The sequence below is a fragment of the Arachis stenosperma genome, chromosome 6 (assembly GCF_014773155.1).
Source record: "Arachis stenosperma cultivar V10309 chromosome 6, arast.V10309.gnm1.PFL2, whole genome shotgun sequence".
Taxonomy (NCBI): domain Eukaryota; kingdom Viridiplantae; phylum Streptophyta; class Magnoliopsida; order Fabales; family Fabaceae; genus Arachis; species Arachis stenosperma.
The window spans coordinates 133422223-133430420 of NC_080382.1; the positions used below are offsets into that span (position 1 = coordinate 133422223).

Genomic DNA, 8198 nt, shown 5'->3' on the forward strand with positions numbered 1-8198 from the left:
CACCAATAACACTGGAGCACCCCACGGAGAAACGCTTGGTCTTATAAAATTCTTTCCCAACAAATCCTCTAACTGAGACTCTAGCTCGTTCATCTCTAACGGTGACATCCTATAAGGAGCACTTGAGATTGGTCCCGCCCCGGGCACCAACTCAATAGCAAACTCAACCTCTCGGTTAGGTGGGAACTCATCAATATCATCGGGAAACACTTCCGGAAACTCACACACAACCGGAATCTGCTCCAACCTTTGATCATCACCCGAAACACCCGCGGCTAACAACAAGATACCCTGACATTCGGTTCCGGAACAATTCACCATCATCGAATTCAAGTAATAGTTATTCACCACGACCGGCCCTTCTGTATCCTCCGGCATAAAGTACACCGACTTTGTAGAACAATCTAGTAAAACATGGTTCTTAGATAACCAGTCCAACCCCAAGATAAGATCAAGACCAATCATCGGCAAGCAGATTAAATCATGAACAAAATCACGCTGCTTGAATCTAAGGAAAACTCCCGGACATCCTAGCCTAGTTACCATGGCTTCATGGGTAGCATTATATACCTTTAGATCATAACCTAAGGTTACAATCTTCAAGCCTAACTCATGGGCTTTCTCAAATGCAATGAATGAATGTGATGCTCCCGAATCAAATAAAGCATTTAAAGTTTGACCAGCTATTTCACAGTTACCTCGAATAAGTGTCTCGGATCCCTCAGCTCCTACAGCTGAAGTGGTGAACACCCGACCAGTCTGTTGTGCTTTTCCAGCACCTTGTTTCTGCTTCTCAGGACAATTTACGGCTTTATGCCCCGCCTTTCCACAAGTGTAGCACAAACCCCATCCGGCCTTGCATGGTGCTCCCGGATGGTGACTCCCGCACCTAGTGCAAGCTTGATCATTCTGAGGCTGTTTCCCAAACTTCTTCCCTTGGGAGCTGTTGTTGTTGGGCCTCCTGAAAGAGCTTCCCCTCTTGAAAGACGGACCTCTAGGTGCAAAGCTCTTCCCTCGGTTCTGTGGGAATGATCCTTTGTGACTTCCTTTCTCAGCGGTTGCCCTTTTCGCACACTCTTCAGCAACCTTACACTTGTTTACCATCACAGAGAAAGTTCTGACCTCTATTGGTCCCTGAGCTCTCTTTCTGTTGTTGCCACGATCGTTTATCCGTTGCCCAAGAGCGTCAGCCGTGGCTTGCATCGCAGCAGCCATTTTTTTCAACGTGGTCATAAGGTTCACCGGGTCATAAGGGTTACCCTTCGGTGCATGAGCGTTAGCACGACCTCTACTACGGCCTCTACCACGTCCTCTACCGCGTCCACGAGGCGCCATCTGGTTCCTATACACACTAAACAATCGATATTAAGTTGATCAGTCTCAATATCGGAAGTTTAGCGCTTCAAAGTCCCAAATGCATGCTCATGAACGTTTATGCCAATTATATCAAGCAGATATACTAATAGCACATAACACACACACACAGAGAATGCACAGAAGCATAATCAGTCCATCCCTCAGGCTCTACAGGAACGAACTGCTCTGATACCATAATGTAACACCCTACCATACAGAGTCTTATGCTTAAGTCATAATTCAGAGATGGCAAGGTATTACGACCTCTAAAATAAAAATTTAGTACGTATAGTAGTATGAATGATTGATTATAACTAGGAGCCTTTGTAGAAAAAGGGGTAAACAAAAATCGCAACTCAAAAGCGCAACACTCCGATCGATATCATAACGAACAAGGATAACCAACGCGAGATTATATATATACAAAGAGTGTCAAAAACAGGAATATCAAGGCTCAAGATCCGGCTGCGAAGATAACCGGTCCGAGTATAACAATATATACATATTATAAAATAAGGAAAACCCCAAGGAAACCCAAAGGGACACAAATACATAAAACCTATTCTCCAAAATCTCCCATAAGAGGAGTTATCACAGTTTGTATTATCTAATGGAGATAAAAGTATCTAAGCAAAATATATAAACCAAAACATAGCCCCGAGAACAAAGGATCTTCGCAATATAGAAGTCTCCAGCCTGCATCAGCGGGACACCTCACGTCCTGTATCTGAAAACCACAAAATCCGCATGGGTGAGAACCAGAGGTCCCCAGCATGGTAACATCTTCCACATATATAATACATAATAATGGAGGAAAGCCGAAGGCAATCCTAGAACTTCCTCCAGATAACATCGAAGCTTATAAACAAGCTAAACCGTATAAGGGCATCTGACTAAAGATTCTTCAGTCTAACTAATACTTCCCTTTCCAATTCCTTCAAACCTCCCAACCACCAGCAGGAGTATATTATAGCAAACACAATTATATCAGACAAAGAATATACAAATAGGAGCAGTTAAGACATTTAGACAATTAGCAGGTAATATGCAGTCAAATAGGCAATCTCAAACAATTCACATAGTATGCATATGATGAATGCCTGTTCCTAGTGGCCGATGATATCATCTTGTCGGTTATAGAGCCAACCCGACAAGTCCTGGTCGCTAACCATTGGACTGTCCCTCTGTCGCGCATCCCCAAACTCGAGTTATACTCGTTATAAATGTGATCATAAACATGATCCATATCCTTCACCCTCACTGGTGAATATTTATGGGGGTTCGAGCTCATCCGGGCCTTTCACAGTGCCCGGCCACACTTACAACATAGGGTTAACAGAGCTTCGAGTCTCAACCTGGAGCACGTGGTGGCTAGCCACTGCTACTACCCAAGGAAACTCGTACTCAGATAGTGGAAGTGCAATTTCACAATTATCAATAATTCAGCATCAACATGCATGAATTCTCATCCATGGATCAACATCCATACCAGCCATTCCGGCTCACGGTTCAATCCAGAACCAGTCAATATTCATAGCATACACAGCTATTCCGGCTCATGGTTAAATCCATAACCAGCCATTCCATTAACAATTATAGCCTTTCGGCCCATGGCATAACAAACACTTCCACCACCATCCTCCGCATCTCACATAATCATCTTGATCCTCATTGATCATTCATATTCCCCTTGCTTCACTCGCAAGTTACCTCATTCACTAGCCCCTTTTTAACAGCTAGACATGCCATAATGATTTAAGACATAAATGGTGAGATCGGAGGCTTAGAAGTATGAGATTTGGCTTTTAAAACTCAAAAATCAACTTTGGGATGAAAACAGGGCCACGCGCACGCGCGCTCCACGCGCACGCGTGGATGGCCTCAAAAACTCATCGACGCGCAAGCGTCATGCACGCTAACGCGTGGATTCAAAACTTGCCAATCGACGCGCACGCGTCACCTACGCGTGCGCGCGGGTGTTCTCGTGCCCCAGGCACAACACCGGCACCGTTCTGGCATAACTCTCTGGAAAATGGCGGGGCATTGGGTGCAGCACAATCGGCGCGCCCGCGCACATCACGCGTACGCGTGGATGGCACTTTTCGGAAGATCGGCGCGTACGCGCCAGGTGCGCCCACGCGCAAGGGGTCATTCTGCTAAAAATTTTCTAAGTCAAAAGCTGCAGAATTTCACAGATTTAAACCCCAATCTTCCAACGGACATAACTTCCTCATTTTAAATCGTTTTTCACCCGTTCTTCGAACGGCATGGACATCCCGGATCCAATTTCATTTCTAAATAGATTTGGTACAAAACGGAGATCCGTAGTCCAAGTTATGTCCCGTCAAAGTATGCCCAAAAACCATATTTTCATACAAAACCACAATATGCCATTTTCAAAACAAACCATTTTCAACTCCTTTCAAAGTCAATCAAAACATGCCAATTTCATCCCTTTTCTTTGAAAACAATCAAAATGTATCAAACTCAACATCAAGCCTCCTCAACTCACACATTGTCACATTACCACAATATACAAAATCACTATCTCATCATTTTAGCCCACTTCACCCAAGTGGCTCAAACTCAAACATATTAACATATCATATACTATTCCTCATGCCAATTCTCAACAACATCAATTCCAATAAATCATCATTGTACATAATCAACATCATACTCACCATCAACATGGTTCAACCCACAATTCAACCATAACCAATCATCAAGCATATATCACAACATGCATATTTCTCATACATCATACCACCAAGGCATTAATAATCATCATCACATATATGACCACATCATATATCTCAAGCATTTAACAACATCAACCATTCAATGCCTATCTTAGGGCCTCTAGCCTAAGTATTTCCTACCACATTACATATTAGATACGGGAAACCGAAACCATACCTTAGCCGATTTTCCCAAGCTCCACCGGAGCACTTCCAAACCTCTTATCCACAAGCTCTCAAGGCCTCAAAACCTCCAAGAACAGATTTTTCACCACCAAACCCTTTCCAAGCTTTTCAATATCACCAATCAAGCTCCAATACACACATATACACAACCTAAGCCACAATCATCATACCCATACACAACATCTCAAAACCCAAACATCATAAAACAACAAAATTACACTAGGGTTAAGAACCTTACCTTACCCAAGGTCCAAGGAGACAAGATTAACCTTCTCCTTCAAGAGAGTTGGGTCCTATAACATCAAAGAACCCAAAATCTCAACATTTAACCCATGAAACTCGAAAATAGGGGCTGAGATTTCGAACAGCAAGGTGTGGCTTACCTCGAGATTGATTATATGGGTTTTGTAGAGCTCTCCGCGGTGAACGCGTGGCCGCAAACGGGGCAGCAATTGGAGCTCTAGATCAAAAGTTATGGTGATTTGAAGATCAAGTGAGAGAGAGAAGTTGAGAGAGAGTTCTTCCCTCCATGGCCTCCATTTCAGCGTGTTTAGTCTCTCAAATGAGGAGAGAGAGTGCTGAAAACTAGGGTTTTGGTTAAGTTATGTTGGGCCAAGGGCCCACTTTAGGTCCAATTGGCCCGGTTTGGCCCGTTCGGTCCAATCTTGGTCCGAATTCTATAAAATTGGTACCAAAATTCTCGTCTCAGTCTCCTCTATCACATTTAGCCATAAAAATCACATTTTAGGCTTTCTAGAATAAATTCTCATTTATGGGTTAATTAGCCGTTAATTAACCGGGTTTTACACTTCAGGTCAGGCTGTCCGACCTCTTCTTAAAGAGCTCGGCCAAATATCCGACCTCTTCTCAAAGAGCTCGGCCAAATGCCCGACCTCTTCTCAAAGAGCTCGGCCAAATGCCCGACCTCTTCTCAAAGAGCTCGGCCAACTCGCCAAAGGAGCCCAAAGCAGGCCCAAAACGAAGGAACATAGCCCAATCTAAAGGCGGCTAAAGCCCAGAAAGATAAAGGCGGTTCCCTTAAAGATAAGATGACCTCACTTAAAGATAAGATAAAGATAAGATAAGATAACTAACTTATCTTATCCACAGGAGGCCACATCTCACCATTATAAATACACTGGAACACCCAGGTATAACTCATACTCTGATTCTACATAAAACCTGTTTAATACCCATGCTAACTTAAGCATCGGAGTTTCTTGCAGGTACCCCCCACCCTCCGGTGACGAAGTATCAGCAGTTCAGCCAGTCCAACAAGTCGGACACAACCGCTCCGACCAGTACAGAAGATCTCGTCCGAGATCGACCTACAGTTTCAGGTAACCCTCAGAACAATTTCATTCTTGAACAAAAATCCAATAGACTTATTTGAGGGAGGGTCCCATTGGCGTGCATCCAGTAGGAATTGAACCTACGAATTCGCCAATTATGAGTTGGGCGCTTTAACCATTCAGCCATGGATGCTTAGCGGGGATCCTCGTACATGGTGAATAACCAAATTCCAATTGAAGTGAAATCTTTCGGATAAATCAATGCAATTTAGGAGGATTCGATGAAAGGACATCAATTCAAATCCATCTAAATTTCCTTAACATTTTGCGATTCTGATGTCAAATCATACTATATTTCTGTAAAAAAAAATGGTCGATTTAAAAAATAAAATACTAATTATATATATAATTATATAGATAAAAGTAGATATAAGACGATAAGACGATTTTTTCGATTCCTTTTTTTTTGTATCTAAAGGATATATAATTGAATTAGTATCAAGGCCTCAGAATACAGAATAGAAGTTAACACAATGCGTGTGCGCATCTATGCGTGTATCCATTTGTATCCGCATACCGGATATGTTACGCTAAATTGAAGAAAGAAATATAGATTATAGATTAACGACCTCTCAATCGTGGGTACAGATGTATCCTTACTATACTGAAACGGCTTCCATTATCGGTGTCAAACCAATAGCGATTCATACAAGCTAAATCCTCTAATCGAAAATTTGGCCAAAGAAAAAAATGGAAATTCATTAGGTTTTTTTTTCTATCAAGATCCTTATTTTCAGCCAAAACGTTACAGCAATTATTTACTTTATTATTCTTATTGTAAAATGTTGTTTTTCTATGTGCACTATTTCTATTCTTAGAATTGAAACAAATTAGAATTCTTAATTCTCTACGACGTCTAGCGCAAAAAAAGAATTCAGGAACAAGCAAATCATAATGATTTTTTTCTTTATTTTCTGTTATTTTTTGATCTCTTGTTCTTGGAATGGATTTTGCAAAGTTCGTCTTATCAACATTGGTTTTTTCTGGATATCTTTTCTTAATTTGACGCTTACTCTTATGAAGCAATGAAAGTACTATGGTTTGATATATATAAAATTGTTCATCCTTTTCTCTAGACAGACGAATTGGTTCCACAATAAACATTGCCTTTTCCTTTTCGATCAATTTTTTATTTTTCGTCAATCCTGTAAGACTTAAACTCTTTTGATTTGCCATAAGATCTAGATTGAGTTCTCCTCTTTGAATAGAGCTTATAGCAATCTCTTTTATATTTTTTTTCAACCTAATCAGGAGACAATAAATTTTGATATTATTCATTATTCTGTGATTTAAGGAACCCTTCCAATTCAATTGAAAAATAAAAAACAGAATTGAATTTTGACCTTTTAATTAAAAAAATGAGAGGAAAAACGAATTTATCTGTAATGTTTTCCGACTCTACTAGAAATCTGATCAAAACTTGTTTGATGTTCTAATAGAATTTATTGAATTGTTTCGTGTTAATATAATAGTTTTAGTGCAGAATCGAATCCCCCTTTGACTCTGTACCAGCGATTTAAATAAATATATATAGTTATTATAGTTTCTAGTATTCTCAGTGATTAGATTAATACAAAAAAAAACAACAAGAATTAGTGAACAATAGTAAAATAATTCCTTCATAGTGATATTTTTTATAGAGATAGGAGAAAAAATTCACATGGATATAGTAAATCTTGCTTGGGCTGCTTTAATGGTAGTTTTCACATTTTCCCTTTCTCTCGTAGTATGGGGAAGAAGTGGACTTTAAAGGTACGACTAATTGGGGTGGGGGATCCAACTGTATCAATTGTTTTCTAGCTGGGTTATTCAATTTTTCTATTGAATATTTTTCATTTCCTTTTAATTAATACCATACCAATTCCTTTAATTCAAATATATCCGCATTTCGGAAGTCTATTTTATTTGAGTGGTGTAATGTATTCTATGCATACTAAATACAAAATACTCTGTCAATCACCCAAATAGTGAAATTATTACCTTATTCTTGTTAAGGGGATGAAAAAAAGATAGGAAATTTTTTCCTATTCCAACCTAATTCTTCCTAAGATTTCTATTTAGATGAACTGGCTCTTACCAAAGTTATATATCGAAAATGAGTAACCGCGGAACCCCCTTTAACACCCCTTTTCCCTTTTTTCCCCTCTTTTCAAAGTTGGATTTCTAAGTTCTTTATTGAACTCATTTATTTGCAATCATGGTTAAAATGTAAAAAGATTGGGGTTGACTACCAATCTTTTCAAAATACAGAAAAAGCTTCTCGTAGAAACTACCGATCATTTGTTAACTATTACAACTATTCCAACTATTTAATCAATTACTTCTTGGAAATGCTAAAAGTATTACTCAATTTTTTTATATGATACCGGGTCGGGATTGATATTAAGAATCAGAAACCCATAAATTTGAATAGCAAAAATAAGAGTTGCTTTTGGATTATTACATATATATTTTAGTGGAACCAATACAAAAAATGGATGAAATAAAGAAAAAATTGGAGCTACTATGTACATTAGATATAATGATGTAATGGAATTGAAATTCGATATATATAAGTCTATAT

The 8198-nt window shown here is 39.5% G+C and overlaps 1 non-coding gene across 1 annotated transcript; it reads right to left on the reverse strand.

Annotated features, from left to right (window-relative positions):
• Window positions 1-5694: 5694 nt before the first annotated feature.
• TRNAM-CAU (transfer RNA methionine (anticodon CAU)) lies at window positions 5695-5768 on the reverse strand. Its single transcript has one exon. It is a non-coding gene; the product is annotated as a tRNA-Met (tRNA).
• Between the last annotated feature and the right edge of the window lie 2430 nt (window positions 5769-8198).